This window comes from Perognathus longimembris, chromosome 11, assembly GCF_023159225.1.
Source record: "Perognathus longimembris pacificus isolate PPM17 chromosome 11, ASM2315922v1, whole genome shotgun sequence".
Lineage (NCBI taxonomy): Eukaryota > Metazoa > Chordata > Mammalia > Rodentia > Heteromyidae > Perognathus > Perognathus longimembris.
The window spans coordinates 25,989,918-26,007,154 of record NC_063171.1 but is presented as its reverse complement, the minus strand read 5'-3'; the positions used below and the strand labels follow the sequence as shown (position 1 = coordinate 26,007,154).

General features: G+C 45.0%; 1 protein-coding gene across 2 annotated transcripts in view; it reads right to left on the bottom strand.

The window, feature by feature from the left end:
* Positions 1–16,852, bottom strand: part of Kiaa0040 (KIAA0040 ortholog) — a 36,031-nt gene extending 19,179 nt beyond the window's left edge. For both annotated transcript variants that reach the window (XM_048356671.1, XM_048356670.1), the window contains exon 1: positions 16,412–16,852. The gene's annotated coding sequence lies outside the window, so the exon portion shown is untranslated. The remainder of the gene's footprint in view (positions 1–16,411) is intronic.
* Between the last annotated feature and the right edge of the window lie 385 nt (positions 16,853–17,237).

Below are 17,237 nucleotides of genomic sequence, written 5' to 3'. Positions count from 1 at the left end.
AGCAGGGGGAGATAAACCTGCATTTGTGGCTACCTTCTGATTACCTCCTACGGCCTAGGGAGATCAGCACAGAATGTGCATGAGTTCACCTTAGGTTGTTTACTGAGTTACTATAATAAAAATAACTACCATTCCTTATACTTGAAATATCTCCTGCTGCTATAACACTCATTTCCATCAACCTAATTATTGCTCAAGTTATTTTCCCCATACTGGCCCATGTATTTCATCTTAAGAAGTGTTAGTTAAGTATTTACTATGTGATGTACATGGCCTGGTGGGGGGGAAAATCATCATTTGACCTGGTTCCTATTGTAGAAGAGTTTCTTCATAAAACCACTACACTGTATGTCCTGCTTTGCTTAGCCAGAGGTAAAGCAAATCACGGCATCTCAGAAGTCTTGGGCTCCTTAACTCTAAGATGGGGAGGTAGTAATAACATGGATATTACTCACCATCCAATGCCATTGTGAATGTCAAACAATGATAATATACATGTGCATTCTTTGTAATCTGAAAATACCCTGCAACATTTAATTAAAAAAATTAGTGGTGAAATGTTAAACTAAATATCAGCAAGTGCCAGAATGCATGCATTATTAGGAAGAGAACCAAGTGGGGCTCAGGTTTTCAGGGGGGAATGGCAGGAGGAGGCAGGGGTGTCTGGGCTTTGTGCTGCTCATTAGTCACTTATGGTAGGTGGACATGCTGGTGGGGGTGGGGTGAGAGGAGGAGGTCATTGGGGTGATTTACAGCGGGTTAAAGTTGGAACAGAGCAACAAGGCCAGAGTACACACAGTTTGAGGCTGGGCTGTGGTGCAAAAGCCTTTGAGGAAGAGTGGAAAGGAAGTGGCAAAGGCCAAGTAGATCACAAGGGCTTTCAAGCCCCGACTAGCCAAGATTTGGTGCAATGGACCCCAGGGAGACCCCAGATGTGAGCCAAGGAGACCTAATAGTATCAGTGGTTTCAGTGGCCACATGCCCACATCCAGCCTCACTCATAATTTTGAGGACATCTTGCCAGAAGTTGAGATTAGGGAGGATTAAGCCCCTACCCCTGGGCTCACTGGCAATCTGCCCTAACCAGCTTGGCAGAGTAATTGCAGATATTACAATAAAACTCTTTTGTTAATAGCACACTTTCTCCTTTAGACAAAATCTGATTATGGTCTGAAATGAATTATCACCAAACCAATCAGAAAGAAACTGCTATTTATCTCTTGATCCCGTGGGAGTGAGGGAATAGAGGAAGGGTGGTGGTGGTGGTGGTGGAATAAACACACTACTGTAATGGCTTCTCCAGTCTTCCAGCTGACACTGGGACGCGCTCAGGTTTATTTATGACTGGGAAAAGACCCTGCAGTTAGAACTCATCGAATTTTTTAAAAGGCTCCTACAAAAATGTCTCCTTTTCATCTGCTGTAATGGATAGGGGAGGGATTTCTCATCCTATTTCCTAGGTGAGTAATGGAAAGAACAAAACATTTGTTCAGAATTGTAACAATTGTGGTTAGTGGCCCTAGACAGACAGGTTGAATAGTGTTCCAGGTCTGTGTAATGTGCTCTTCACTGCTCTAACACCCAAATAGCAACAAAAGTGATTGGCAGCCAATCATTTGCATAGTTTACAAAGTCCCCCCCCCCCCCCCCCCCCCCCGCCTCAGGCTTTGAGAGTTGTGGTTCGCCTTCTTGTTTGGCAGTCCCACACAACCTTCTCTATCTAAAATCAACAGCTGTCCTCAATCCACCAATCACCACCACAGGAAGGAGTCTCTTGTCCCCTAGTCACCTTCAAAATCGTAGCTGGAACTCTGCTCCCTTGGGAAAAGTTTCTTGACCTTTCTTAAAGGCCAGAAAATCTTCAGTACTCTTCCGTGTCCCTACCCTCTCGCTGCAATTCATGAGGTTGTGCATTGGAGGTGATTTCTTATTTAATCGATATTCTTCCTTTCTGCCCAGAGTCGGCTACCATCGTGGCATCCCCAGCATCTATGATGTATTATGGCCTTGAACATGACTTGCTATGTTAAGGAATGAACATTTTCTTAGGACATTCTGAAGTTCACTAGAATTAAATGGCTTGTCCAAGGGCTCAGAGATAATAGAATATGATGTGACAATTCCTCTACCTATGAGTAGCCAGGGCTCCTTGTACTCTGCCACTTGTGTTTCTAGATTCATATTGAAACATTGTGGTCAGATAAAGGGATATTTAGGAAACATATCTGCCGATTGGAATTTTGATATTCTGAGTTTGGAGAACTTTTACTCTGGACAGCATGTTCAAATGCCTGATATTTTTGCTCGTTCCGGGGTAGACATACCGTGCAAGCAAAGATGGTTGGCTCCATGGCCATCCTCAAGAGGTGCCATATTGAATATTACTATGACGTTATCTGAAAGACTACATTGACTGGTCATGTTCTTGACATGTCTCTATTCTTGAAGTGATGGTATATCATATGATAATTTCCAGCTGTCATGCCAAAGAGTACACCACCACTATCAAGGCTAAAAGCTCTCTCTGGGTGGCTGGGGGTATGGCCTAGTGGCAAGAGTGCTTGCCTCGTATACATGAAGCCCTGGGTTTGATTCCTCAGCACATATATAGAAAGTGGCCAGAAGTGGCGCTGTGGCTCAAGTGGCAGAGTGCTAGCCTTGAGCAAAAAGAAGCCAGGGACAGTGCTCAGGCCCTGAGTCCAAGCCCCAGGACTGGCCAAAAAAAAAAAAAAAGCTCTCTCTCTGATTTTCCCCAAAGATAGGTCTCCCTTTGCTGGCTTTCTTTTTCTTCATCTGAGCCTGGTCTATTGACACCACTAGGACCAAGAAGGCCAAGAACTGCCCTTCCCTCTCTTTGTATTACAGCAGCAGATAATTCATTCCAATTTATAATTTTCATACCTACCAGGCACACCAGGAAATTCTCTCTTTTCTAAGACTTTCCTGGATAATGCTATACGGTGAGAAGTTTAAAACCTGCCTGCCAGCTATCTGCATAAATGATTCAAAACTGAACTATAAAGCCAGGCGCTGGCAGCTCCTGCCTGTAACCCTAGCTACTCAGGAGGCTGAGATCTGAGGATTGTGGTTCAAAGTCAGCATGGGCAAGAAAGTCTGTGAGACTTTTATCTATAATTAGCCAGCAAAAAGCCAGAAGTGGAGAAGTGGAGATATGGCTCAAGTGGTAGCATGCCAGCCTTGAGTGAAAAAACTAAAGGACAGTGTTCAGGACATTAGTTCAAAGGCTAGTAGTAGCAACCCCTGCCCTACCCCAGAAAAACAACAACAAAACAAAAAACGGAACTATAGACAGACACTGTGAACTGGAGGAATTGTCTTTTTGTTGTGGGAAATGGGGGAGCACAGGAGAAGACCATACATGATAAGTTAAGTTTCCCAAAAGAAATTTAAACAAAGGGGAAAAGCAAAATGGGGCCGTGTATTTCACTGAGGAATCTAGGAAAGGCTTCCAGGAGGGTGAGATTTGAATAGGTACCTTCAGGCAGCAAGAGCAGGAAAGGAAGGAAATTCTGGGCTTCTCAAGAGAACACCCTTGTCCCAGGTTCCCACTCAGATCTGGAGGTTTCCAATCTCCCCTGTTACCATGACAACACTCAACCAGCTCCCCCCCACCCCCCTGCACTTCCTGGGCTCTTATCCAGCCAGCTGCTCTAATTACGAGGGCATTCCAGGGGGCAGCCAGGCACATGGCAAGGATTCCTCAAGGTTGTGGCCTGGGGAGGAGAGCTGCTACTGGGGAATTTCCTCTCCATCCGTATCTCATAAGGTGTTATGACTTGAATGTCCAGGGACATGGCTGGGGACAGGGGTGATTGATGACATACTAGACCTGAGGAGTTTTAGGGGATATTTTTCATGTTTGACTGAGAAGGTAGATTATTATGTTAGGGAAACTTTAGTAAGTAGTCAGTTTTCTGCCTTCTCCCTCGCCTCCACTCCAACTACAATGTATCTCTGTGTCCAGCCTTAAATTTGGTGATAATCTTGGTTTCAAATCAGTCACAAGGCCTAGGGTAACCACAGATAGTTCTACTTCAAAGTGATCTCTCTTTCACCCCCCCCCACTCCCACCCCCAAGTTAGCTTATTTGTGTAGCAATGTTGGCATAAGATTTATGCAAACCAAATGTGATTTTTTTTTCCCTAAGAAGGGCAAACCTGGACCAATCTGTGGATCAGGGTTTGCCTATGGGAAGGCTGAGGGATAAATGTGATCAGTGATGGGATTTGTGCCACCTGTTACTCTTCAATTCCAATGTTGTGCCCTTCCTGAGCTCTCTTTTAGATGGAACAGTGTGGATCAAAGCCTGGCCCCACCACTTCCTAGCTATCTGAACACAGACCATATTTTGACCTCAACTGAAAAAGGCGGATAAGAAAAGACACTCCATTCTAGCATTGTTGGGGGAATCAGAAGAGATAAATAATTTATATCACATAAATAGTGCTTGGCATGGAGTAAACATTCAGTGAATATTAGCTTTGCCTATTAGTCTCCCTGTGGGCATTTGGGGTTGTGTTCTTTGTGGTGGTCCAATGGTGAGGAGCTAAAGGATGCAGAAGGGACCACAGCGATGAAGCCCATGTGCACCATGGGAAGCTCTCTCTCATCAAGTCAGTATTGGAGAGCCAGTGAGGAATATAAAACTATAGCAAAGACTGACCCTTATACAGCTCCCATCAGACAGGAGTGAGAGAAAAGAAAAACTGATGTCTTTCTTTTTTGTTTTCCTGAAATTATGTGTTATACAGAGATAATTCTGGCTGAAACTCTCTTTCCTTTCCCACCTCCTCACCTCCCTGACAATGTGTGGCAGATTGTTGCTTTCTGATAGCATCATGCTGTTCATGTCTGCTTTCCCACCAGACCCTAAGCTATTTGAGAGCTTTTCTTCTGGATATCCCTCGTGTCTAGCTTGCTGTTGACACATGCTATAAGCTAGTAAGTGCATGTTGGTTGATTGACTGATTGGTTATGGTCTTGGGGCATGGCGTAGAAATGGAGTTGAATATCTCTGTGAGAGCTGAGTGTTGCTTTCTCAGAGCTAGGGTACACATATCCACCACCTCAGGCTCTCCTCTCTATCCACACCTTCGCAAGCTTCTGCAGGGTTAGGAGTGAGAAAGCAGGGACGACTATGGCAGGGGAAGGGAGCTGGGACTGCGGCCTAGGTAGAATAGGAAGGCTTTGAAACTGGCGGGATTTGCTCAGTAGGCATTACAACATTACAGCAGCAGCTTATGGCTGTAAATGAGCAAACATCTGGGGAACCAGCCAAGCAGGGATAGAACCGGAGCCATAGTCCTGAGTCTGGGTGGTGGGTAAAGAGATGGAGTCAGAAGGAGTAGAGGTTACAGACAGACCCCTCCCAGGAAAGAAGCTGCTTCTTCAAGCTCTGGGAGGTGGGTGGGACTTGAGGCTAGATGGCTTGGAGGCACCTGGGTGGTAGATTACTGCAGATAGAGTCTGTGCTTGCTCTTTGTTTTGTTTTGCAAAATAATCCCCATATACTCTAGCATAGTATCAAGCACACACGAAAGTGTTTAAGAAACGTATGTGTTAAAAATGTAGCCTGAATCATGCTGGGACAGCTACTGCCATTGGAAGCAAGGCTCCCATTGAAACCAGGACCCTGAAGGGTTCCTACAATTCTCCCTTCAAGAAGAGCTGAGGACAACTGATCAAGCGTAACTGATATGTAGTGCAAACCTTTAATCCCAGCCACTTGGGAGGTGGAGGCAAAAGGCTTGCAAGTTCTGAACCAGACATATATTGTGACAATACATGCAACGTTATTAGACTCTATCTCAAGAAAAAACAAACCAAAACATAATTTCAGGGCTGGGGATATAGCCTAGTGGCAAGAGTGCCTGCCTCGGATACACGAGGCCCTAGGTTCGATTCCCCAGCACCACATATACAGAAAACGGCCAGAAGCGGCGCTGTGGTTCAAGTGGCAGAGTGCTAGCCTTGAGCGGGAAGAAGCCAGCGACAGTGCTCAGGCCCTGAGTCCAAGGCCCAGGACTGGCCAAAAAACAAAACAAAACAAAACAAAAACAACATAATTTCACAGTGGTGATTAAAAGAGGCAGCTAAGTTGAAAATTTGTATTTGTTCCATATTCCAAACCTCTTATTTTCAAATATATGTAATTTTTAATATATTTATTAATGTAATGTAAATTGTTAACATTTAGGTGCCCTAGGCATAGCCCTACCTTAAAAATAAAACAAAAAGAAAAATCAGAAACAAAAACAAAACGCAGACAGAACAATAGGGAATTCAAATGGTCAGCACTTGGCGAACATACATGAGGCCCTGAGTTAAAAAAAAAAAAAAAAGAATAGTGGAGCTGAGGATATGGCCTAGTGGCAAGAGCGCTTGCCTCATATACAGTATACATGAAGCCCTGGGTTCAATTCCCCAGCACCACATATATTGAAAATGGCCAGAAATGGCGCTGTGGCTCAAGTGGCAGAGTGCTAGCCTTGAGCAAAAGGAAGCCAGGGACAGTGCTCAGGCCTTGAGTCCAAGCCCCAGGAATGGCCAAAACAAAAAACAAAACAAAACAAAAGAATAGTGAGTGATATGCCCAGATCTCATTGACCCTGGAGAGGAGAGGTGAGATTCACCATTTGGGGAGTCTGGACCCTCCTATGAAGCCAGCACCCCTTGCCCCTGCTAGCTGAGGTGAATTGCCTTAGGTACTGTGGAGTCATAAACAACAAGTCTGTGAAGCAATCATAAGACCTTGAGATGAAATAGAGAAATTACGATTTTGCAGAGGCTTTTCCAGGTCATTTCTTGCTTAGAATCCCATGTGACTGTATAGTCTCCTCTCTGGGAACAAGGACACGGACACCTGTATGATACCACTTGAAAACACCTCCACCTCTCTCCTGACCCCTTTCCCTCTTGCCTTTTCTTCTCCCATATACAGAGATGTTCAGAGGAGGAAGAATAACAAAGGCCATTTTCAGCCTGTTCTTGTCTCCCTTTTCTAATCTCTGGGTCACATCTGTTTTGTAAAAAGCTGTTGAGTTAAAATCTAGGTCCCAATACATGGAACTTATACATGAAAGAGACTGGAAAGACGTACTGTAGTGCTGCTACAGTAAGCATTAGAGAAGGACACATGTTCACTAATTTGCATTTGGTGGGAAGCTACTTGTGCCAGGTTCTGTACCCTGGGAATTCAATGATTTCGGTGGAGGCTTAGCCCTTACCAAGAAGCCCAAAGCTTATGAAGGAAATGATAGAGTCTGGAAAGTCTGTTGTCAAATGTTGGGTTAATGTTCTTCTTCTGTTTTGACATCTGTCACAGCATTTATAACCTTGTATTGTCTCTTTACTTGTCTGTACATTCCTAAGAAATAGAACGGGAGCTTCTTTATCATTGATGGCAACTGCAGAACTTCTCTGTGGAAGAGTTTCTTGGTAGGAGCCCTGGAGAACACAGGGCTCTCTCAAAGTGAGCTCTTTGTGGAAAGCTGTTTCCTCAGCTGTAAACAGGGGTATCATTAGTACTTCTTTTACTGAGTTGTCAAGAGAGTTATATGAGAGGAAGTAGGTGAAACACTCAGCGCTGTGCCCAGCACACAACCATAAAGGTTGCTGTTGTGGGCTGTCATTTTCTTTTCAGTGGCATTAAGAAATACTTTTAACCATCAAAAAGCCAGAGGTGGAGGTGTAGCCGAAGTGGTATAGTGCCAGTCTTGAGCAAAAAAGCTCTGGGACAATCCCTAGGCCCTGAGATCAAGCCCCTAGTACCAGTGTGCACGTGCGTGTGTAGATACACACACACACACAGACTTTTAATTTACTTCAAATGCTTTCTTTTGTCTCAAGTGTCTAAACAGCTTCCATTTCTAGGACAGTGGATTTAATATCTCTTATGAAACAAGATAATATTCCTTATTAAATATAAGATCAAAAGTATCAAATATAAATATCACCTTTATGAAAAACAAAATTTTTTAGTATGTTGATCTAACATAGTAAAAAGAAAAGCAGCTGAAAACATTGAGGATATCTCAAAAAATAAAAGGTAGGCTTATCATGTGATTCAGTCATTTTATCCCTAGATACCTATCTACCCAGGGGAACTGAAAATAGGTACACAAATCCTTGTACTTTTTGCAGAAACACTATTTACAACAGCCTAAAGTTGGGCACAACTCAAACATCCATCAACAAATGAATAAATTATCATGTGTGCACACAAGGGAATATCATTTAACTATGCTACAACCTGTAGGAACCTTAAAAACACACTATGCCAAGTGAACACATTCTGTCACAAACCGTATGATTCCTTTGATGAAATGCCCAGAATGTATACATTTATAGAGGTAGAATGTTGAGGCTGGGGAGAGAAAGCAGTGGGAAGAAGCTTCTTAGTGCATTTTATTCTGGGGCACCAAAATGTTTTAGAACTAGATAAAGGTGGTGGTTGCATAACACTGTCAACGTACTAAATGCCACTGAACTGTTCACTTTAAAATGATTAATTTTGGGGCTGGGAATATGGCCTAGTGGCAAGAGTGCTTGCCTCCTACACACATGAAGCTCTAGGTTCGATTCCCCAGCACCACATATATGGAAAACGGCCAGAAGGGGCGCTGTGGCTCAGGTGGCAGAGTGCTAGCCTTGAGCGGGAAGAAGCCAGAGATGGTGCTCAGGCCCTGAGTCCAAGGCCCAGGACTGGCCAAAAATAACAACAACAAAAAAAGATTAATTTTGTATAATGTCAATTTCACCTCTATAAAAATAGTATGTGAGATAATGCACAACTTTCTTGAAACCTACTAGAGAGTACATCAGACAGAATGATACACTGCTCCTTATTGGTCATGAGAGAAGTAGAAAACGTTGCTGTGTATTTATTCATTTATTCCATTCCTTTGCGGCACAGTGATGGCCCCATGCCTGGTCCTTTACTCTTTTTTTTTCTCTTTCCTACTCAGGCTCCAGTTTGAAGAAATGATATTTTTTCACATCCCTAAGATCTCATTCCTGGAAAATACCAGTCAGAAGCACCTGCCATTCTTCCCTCCATGGCACACGGCTGGGACTGGGTCTTCTCCTTTGGCCCAGACAGTCTGGAAGTGAGGTTTGTTTTTTCCATGGCTGGCAGTGGAAAGCAGTGCCATCTAGCCATGGAAATAATACAAACCCAGCTTCCTCAGAGAGGTCAATAATGTCCTTGTGCAAAATGGGGAAGCACACAGTCATTTTGAAATCAGCAAGTATCCTCCGGCGCCCTGCAGAGCATTGCTCTTTTTTTCCTGACCCAATGAAGGCTCTGGTCCAAACGTCCTGTAGAGAAGGATCTGAGTTTCTAATTTGGAAACTAGGAGAGCTCTGAGCAGGCTGTGTCTAGGTGGTATGGCGGGCACATGCGCCTCCCTCTCCCAGTGGAAGTTTCATTATGGGATGGTGCAGGTCACCTGCGCAATGAGCCTGGAGGTTTTAATCTAGGCCACTGCAGCACTGTGCTGGCAGCTGCTATTCAGCAGATTGTGGGCCTTGGGGCAGGAGAGAATGTTCCAGGCCATGAGTGGAAGATACAGGGAGAGAGAGGGAAGGTGGAAGCCACCAGTTAAGTACAAGAAAAGGGCTTGTTTGTCAGGGCAAGTCTGCAAGCCTAGTCTTCTGAGTGGTATATTCTCTGATGATTTTTATTTTTATTTATTTGTATCAGCCGTGGGGCTTGAACTCAAGGCTTCAGTACTGTCTCTGAGCTCTTTTGCTTAGACCTAGTGCTCTACCACTTTGAGCCACAGCTCCACTACTGATTTTTTGAGTGGTTAATTGGAGATAAGAATCTCATGGGGACTTTTCTGCCTGGGCTTGCTTCGAATCAGATCCATCTCCTGAGTAGCTAGGATTACAGGCGTGAGTCACTGGTGCAAACCACCTGCACCTGGTTCTCTGATGGTTTTGAAATTGCTGCCTTGTTGAAGAACCAATGTTGTATTATACTCTTAAGACAACCTGGTAGTGAGTGGGGAGACAGCAATGGCTGCCATCTTTGTATGCTTCAAATTCTTTGCAGCACTGTTAGATAAATAGCCTTTGAGGACACAGCATGCACATTGAAGATTGATAAAGCCCAGAAAGATTAGATGGACATTTATTTCCTTCAGGTTCCTAATATTTGAAGGTTACGTTGACCCCACTTAGTTGCTGAGTGGTTTCAGGACCAAGTGTATGAGTTGCTGATTGGAGCAGGTAGGCTAGGACGAGGGATATGAGTATGTGGGGATCACCGGCTGAGGGAAAGCCTGCATTTTATCCGACTGGTTGAGTTGCATAAAAAGCTAAGATTATGCCGGGTGCTGGTGGCTCATGCCTGTGATCGTAGGTACTCAGTAGGCTGAGAGCTGATGATCACAGTTCAAAGCCTGCCTAGGCAAGAAAGTACATGACACTCTTATCTTCAATTAACCACTGGAAAATCAGAAGTGGCATTGTGGCTCAAAGTGCTAGTTTTGAGCAAAAGAGCTCAGGGACAGTGCCCAGGCCCTGAGTTTAAGCCTCACGAATGAGAAAAAAGATAAGATTAGAAAGTACAGGTGAAAGAGACAGCCTCAGTATCATCTTTGAGTCTGGGACAGAATAAGTATACTCCTGATTCAGAGCCCAGTGTTCTCTTCTCTTATTCAATTGTCACTGTCTCTGTCATTTAGGTTAATACACAGCATATCCAGTGTGTCATTCTGCTCCCCTAATATCAAAGCTAATGGAACTCCCAGTTCCTACTGCTTCTTTTCCTGCCCCACAGACACAACCTCTACACCCTGTCCACACCCACGACCCCCAAGTCTTTTCCATCTCAAAACAATCTATAGACTGAAACGTTTTATAACATGCCACTATCTGATTGCTACTATTCCTATATTTTATTTCCCTCTCTTCTGCCAATTTTCTTTTATGACTTGCCTGGAAACCTAAAAGAAATTGTGGATAGTCTTTCTTTAAACCTACTCAATTTGAAATGAGGGTTGTATTTGAGAAGAAGAAAATAAAAGAAAAACACTACGGGTATGGAGGAAAAAGTAATAGACAGTTAAGAGCACAGGCAAATCTGTGCTTATAAGCACACTCTTTTGTTCTGATTTGGCCAAGAGTTGTTACCAACGGTTAGATTTTCTTTCATTTCTTAAAAACAGACTCCATACAGGGAGCTTGCTTATATCGTTGGCACATGTCTCTTCTCAGGGGTGGAGCTTGGGTCTGGTCCCTGCCATGGTCCCTTGGGAGTAGTCCCTGGAAAAAGGCTTTTGTGTTTATGTGATATTCATTTCAGTCCTTTGCCACCCAGTCCTGGTACTGCTGTACTCAGGGCCCACTCCGGTCCCGAGGTGATGCCCTGTTCAGATGGCTTGGACGGCAGATGGATGTGGGGGAATGCCAGGCACCTGAGCTGGTCTGCAGTCCTGGGGCTATTGCCCTTCAAAGAAACTGCTGTCGATTTTCTTTGGTGTTTAGAGAGGAGAAAAGTCTATCTTGCCATGGCCCTTATCTTTCTCACTGCACCCATGGTGAGTCTCATGCATTCCAATTGTTCACCTGGGTCATTTCACATCCAACAGTAAGTTATTCATATATGAGTGCTGGAGGTGTAAGGCTGACATGAATGCTAGTCTCCAGTACATTTTTAATCTCTGAGGCCAAACGGGCTTTTTGTTTGTTTTGTTTTGAGACAGGGTCTTGTTGAATATCTCAGAACAGCTTTGGACTTAAGGTCCTCCAGCCTTAGCTTCCCCAGTGCTGGGATTACAGATATGTACCACTATGCTCATCAGCCTTCATAACAAAAATGACAAAACACAGAAGGAGTTTTAGGTAAATAAGGCACCAAGTGTGGTCTACGTACTAGAGGGGTGTTTGGAACTCCAGAGGAAAGTATGAGGAATTGAATTGCTGAGACAGAAGTGATGGGGGCTTGCATGGAAGTTGTCCTAGAGGAGGAGCTCTACTTACATCTCCTCAGGGTCACTGTGTCCCCGGTTTGCTCCTGAGGCCGCTGGGGGAAGATTCAACCTTTTGAGTTGAGAGCCTTTCATTTTCTCTCTGCCAACATTTGAGTGCCTTGCATGTGCTCTGAGCACAGGAAGTTCAGATATTAGAGATGGAGGTAACATTGGGCATTCCTGAACAGAAAAAGAAGGAGCTCGAATTCTGGTCTCTCTATTAACCAGCAGTGTGATCAAGGCACTTGCTAACCCTCTCTGAACTTTCCTTTGCTTATCTGTGACGTGAAGGGTGGGGTTGAGTCATCTCAAAAGTATTTTTCCATTTGAAGTCTCTGAACCTGTGGTTACTTCCTCTTCACTGACTGTCAGGCGTGACTAGGACTCTGTTCACTTAAAAGTTTTGGTGCTGGCACAAAATTCAAGTTCTACTATAGTGGACTCTATCACACTACCCTGGGGTAAGGAAAAGCCAAAAAAAAAAAAAAGACCTAAGTTACCAATTGATGCTCAGATTCAAGGCAACTGCTGCCATACCCAGCGCCTTGGAGAGGATTAGGAAAAAAAAAAAAAAAGTCCCTTGTCTAGGTTAACTCCACTGCAGGTTGGATGCACAGGGCCTAGCAGGTGGAGTCCTGGCTACTTTCTATCTCCATAGCTCCCCGGAGTCCTTGTGTAGTAAACAATGTAGTGCATGCGTGTGGATCGTCAGGTTTGTTCTTTTTTTTAGATCTGACCATTTTAGTGAAGGAGTAGAAAAGGACAAGGATAGAATTGATGCATACTAGAGATAAGACAAAAAGAGATTATTATTATTACTGTCCTAAAACAGTTCAGGCAATTAAAAAGTCCCAAGTTGGGGCCTATGATGCTGCCTAGATCCTGTGTCTACCCAGTCTACCTGATTTGGGTAGCTTTAAGTGGTAAGATTAGTAATAATAAGTTTTTTTAAAAATCCATACATTTTATAGTCTTACAATTTATATAGCACATTAAATATTCTTTCTGTTTCAATTGAAGTTTGATTCTAATCATTGCCCTGGTGAGTAATAATTATCCATGTTTCAAATACAAGGGAAATGAAGCTGAGCGATTCAGTCTTGTTCAAGGACAGCTCATAAGTGACAAGCCAGGAATTGAACTGACATTAGTCTAGTGCCAAATTCAAGGTTGGTATTTTTTCCCCAGCAAGGTGCATTATGTTATGATCTGAACTTGGCCTTGGCATCAAGACTTAAAGAACTCAGTAAGGGTCTGGATTTCACCTGAATAAGCCATCCTCCTTGTTTTAATGAAGGCAGGGCTCTTTTATGTAGATGTACTGACTAAAGATTTGAGTATGCATTCTGAGAAACCTTTGAACATCTCATAACTGAACTAAATATTCATCTCTCATATGGAAAAGTGACTTCTGGAGATGAACTCTTTGGAGAAATTTAACTGTACCACGTGTGTATCATTAACTCAGAAATCTCTCCACCAATTTTGGAGTTACCCTGCCATGCATCTTGGGAAAGCCTTCAGTCTGAGGAGAGCCATCTCTCTTGATGATATGAAAATAATGGCCACAGGCCACCACCACTGTCTGAGTCAAGGCCCTTCAGCCTCAATGGGAAGGTGCCGTAAGATGCTGCTCCAGGCCTCTTCAACCATATTTTGAAGTACAGCTGGTGAGATGGTTAAATTGGAGCAACCTAGAGCCCAGCACGAGTTCCCAAGCTGTATATCCAACTGTCAATCACCCAACTCCACCTGGGCCTATCTAACTTAAATATGCCTAGCACGCTCATTGCCATATTCTCTCGTGGCCTGCTTTCCAGTATAACCTCTCAGTATAGCTTCTCTGATTTCCATGAATGGCACCACAGCACACTTGCCCATTCTTCAGTTCAACACCTTATAATCAACCCTATTCACACTTCCCTTACCACATTCTTTTGCTCACTAAATGCTCTTGAGGGCTGGGATGTAGCTCAGTGGCAAAGCGCTTGCCTAGTGAGTGCAAAGTCCTGGGTTTGGTCCCTAGTACCAAAAAAGATAAGACAAACAAAAAAAAATACACTTAATAAAATGCTTTCAATTCTATTTTCTGAACCCCATCCCCCCTTTCTTCATTTCCTACTGCCACTGACTTTGTAGAGATCCTCATTATCACCACTTCTCATCTCTTTCTAGCCAGCCTCCATTTCTCATTAATTCTTAATCCAAACAAATCTCACTGTGCCCTTCCCCCACTTAAAAATCCAAATGCCTTCCCAACTGCTGAAGGAGCCAGTTAGAGAGTTACCCTTGGTGATAAAGCACTCTAATCCCCCTACATGCTGTTTCCCCAATCTGTCACCCACTTCGTGTATGATTGTTTTCCTTTGTCTAAAATTCCCCCTTCCCTGAAGCCCCTAATCATTTTCAAGGCCTTGTTCATGCTTCACTTCTGAGTTGTTGACTTGCACGTCATTCCTGGAAGAGGAAGTCCTGCTCCCTCATTTGCATGTGCACACTGCTCTTCTCCACTTTGCCTAGTTTGTTTCTGTAGCATCTCTTTTTCCAGATTGGGACTTTCTCCAAACACAGAAACTATCTCATTCATTTTCTTGAACATCAAGACCCTGGCATATCCTTTCCAGCACATAATAGGTCAAACTAATATTGAAGGAGTGTCTGGACTAGATATACTTTCTTTGAAAAAAATCAATAAATTTGCTTTTCTTGTGGTATTAGGGTTTGGACTCAGGGCCTTCCTTACCTTTGCTAGGCAGGTGTCCTACCACTTGAGCCATGCCTGCAGTTCCTTATACGCTGGTTGTTTTTCATGGAGAGTGACTGTGGCCTTCTACTGTAGCTGAGCTCACAGACCACTACATGTGTCTCACCCTAAAGTAATAGTATACCCATTGTTAAGATGGGGTATCGGTAGCTTTTTGCCTTGGCTGACCTCAAACCTCAATCCTCACAATCTTTGCCTACATTTCCTGTCCAGTATTTGTTATCCTCTTGAGTTTAGTCTTGAGGGGAAAAAGTTAGCCATATATATATGTATATATACATACACACATATATATACATATATGTATATATATTCCAGACACTGAAAATTAACAACGTATGAAGGCTGGAAAAACACTTGCTTTGCAATATGTCTCTTTTCCAAAACTTTGCCTAGGGTGGGGACAGGAAGAAAGAATTTAAGATAAAAGGAGGGCCAGATTTTCCTATATGACCACCTTACCAGTTCATTACTGGGCAAGGGGCAGGCACATCAGTCCAAGTGGATGATGGAACGGAATCACGTTAAGGGCAGGTGAGATCTGTGCAGAGTTCTTTAGGTAGACCTTGCAAACCATGGGCAAGAGGGTTAAGAATTAGAACCAATGCCATTTTTAGTCCTGCTCAGTGTAAATCAAGGCTCTTCCTTTAACCAATAGGGTTTCAGAAAGGGTTCCTTACATTAAGTTTGGGGTTCTCATGAGGTTTAGATACTGGCAGGCAGGTGCTTCTGAGATCCTTGTTTCTTCCTCTTTCAGCAGAAAGAGGTTCACTGACTGGGGTTATTTTGGTTAAATTAGGACAAGTACTGGTCTCTGCTCTGGTTTTCCTCTGGGTTAGGTAGGACTGGTGTTCACACTAGCTAACAACAACCTTTTACCTGACTCTGCTATCCCAGAGCTTTTACATGTCTTTTTAAAAAATAGAAATCCATGCTATTTCCATAAAGCCCTCTAAAATACTAGAGAAACTAGTCTTGTTCTATTCTCAAGGGGGTGGGGGAGGGAGCCTGAGAGTAGGACCATTTAGTCAGTCCAAAATAAAAAAAAAAATAAAAGAGGTTCAGAAACGATCTGTGTCACAGCAAATTCCCTGGCGATTGAGAATAGTGGACAGGTCCCAGTCCACTTTTGGCTCTAGGCCAGTTTTTAAAAATCTTTTGTGGCTAGTTTCTTAGCTCCATTGAATATTTGGCTTTCTATATACAACGATTAAGAGTCACCATCAGAGCCCAGGATGTTTTTTGGAAAGTCTGGGGCCTTGATTTTTTTTTTTTTCCATTTTTATCCATCTGTCTCTTTCCAACTGCCCTTGGTGCCAGCTGTTGTCCACTGGATTTGAGAGCTCCACCCCAGACTCTGGAGGAGAGGAGCCACTGTGGGCTCAACTTATAAGCAGGGAACCCTGGATCAAGGTGTATGTGTTGGGGTGTGTGTGTGGGGAACTCAACTACAACTAAAGTTATACACCAGCTAGAGTCTACTTAGCAACCATCCCGGAATCGCACTTCTCTCTGGGACGGATCTCACGCGGCAAGGAGCGGTAGACTCCCTCTAAAGAGAAGGCAGCTTGAAATGTTATTGGGGACTGGGGGCGGAGGGGGAGGCAAAAGAAAAATGACAACAACAGCAGAAAGTGCTGAGACTCACCTTTGGGTCGGGCCGGAGGGCTTCCTGCAAGCGTGGGCCCCCCCCAGGATCTACCGGGCGCCGCTCGGGGTGAGGGCGACCTGGGTGCCAGGACGTTGTCTGGGTTCCGCTCGCCCGCGCCGGCTTCCTGAGGCGGCCGGGCCCCCCACGCGCGCGCGCGGACGGTGGACGGTGGGGTCACCGAGTGCCCAGGCGCGCGGTGCCTACCTGCGGCTCCAGCCGGGGAAGGAAGCGCTCTCCGCGTTCCCTGCCCTCCGGCGGGCCGGGCTGCGCATAGCTGAGGTCTTCCCGCAGCCCGCTCGTATCCCTGATGTCAGAGACTGGACTTCCTGGGTCCCACCGGCTGTCTCGCTGCTCCCTGCCCCGGCCTGGGCTGTCCACCCGCAGCCAGCCGACCACCGGTGCCCTGGGACTTGGGAGCACACGCCTCGGGCGCCTCCCCCCCCCCCGCCCCTCCCGCCAGTGGCCCCCCCGCCCCTCCCGCCGTGACGTGTCCTCACCCCTCCGGCCCGGCCCGTCCAGCCCGGCCCGCCGCTGTGCGCCTCCTTCAGGACGCAGCGCCAGCCAGCTGGGCGCTTTCCAGACCTCCGCGTTCCCCAGGGGCCGGCAGAACAGCCTCATGCAACCTTAGAGAACACCGTCCCCGCTTGGGAAAAGGGGACCCGGGGCCAGGTAGGTTGGGTAAAGGCCCCACTGTCTCAGCTGGTCTAAGGAACATGCCAAGCCCCGCTAGGCCTGAAGTGTGCTCCAAGTGTGCTCCCCTGAAAAGGAAAAATCAAGAAGATCCAGCACCCCCAGGAGCTGTCAGAGACCTAGGGGAGGCTCC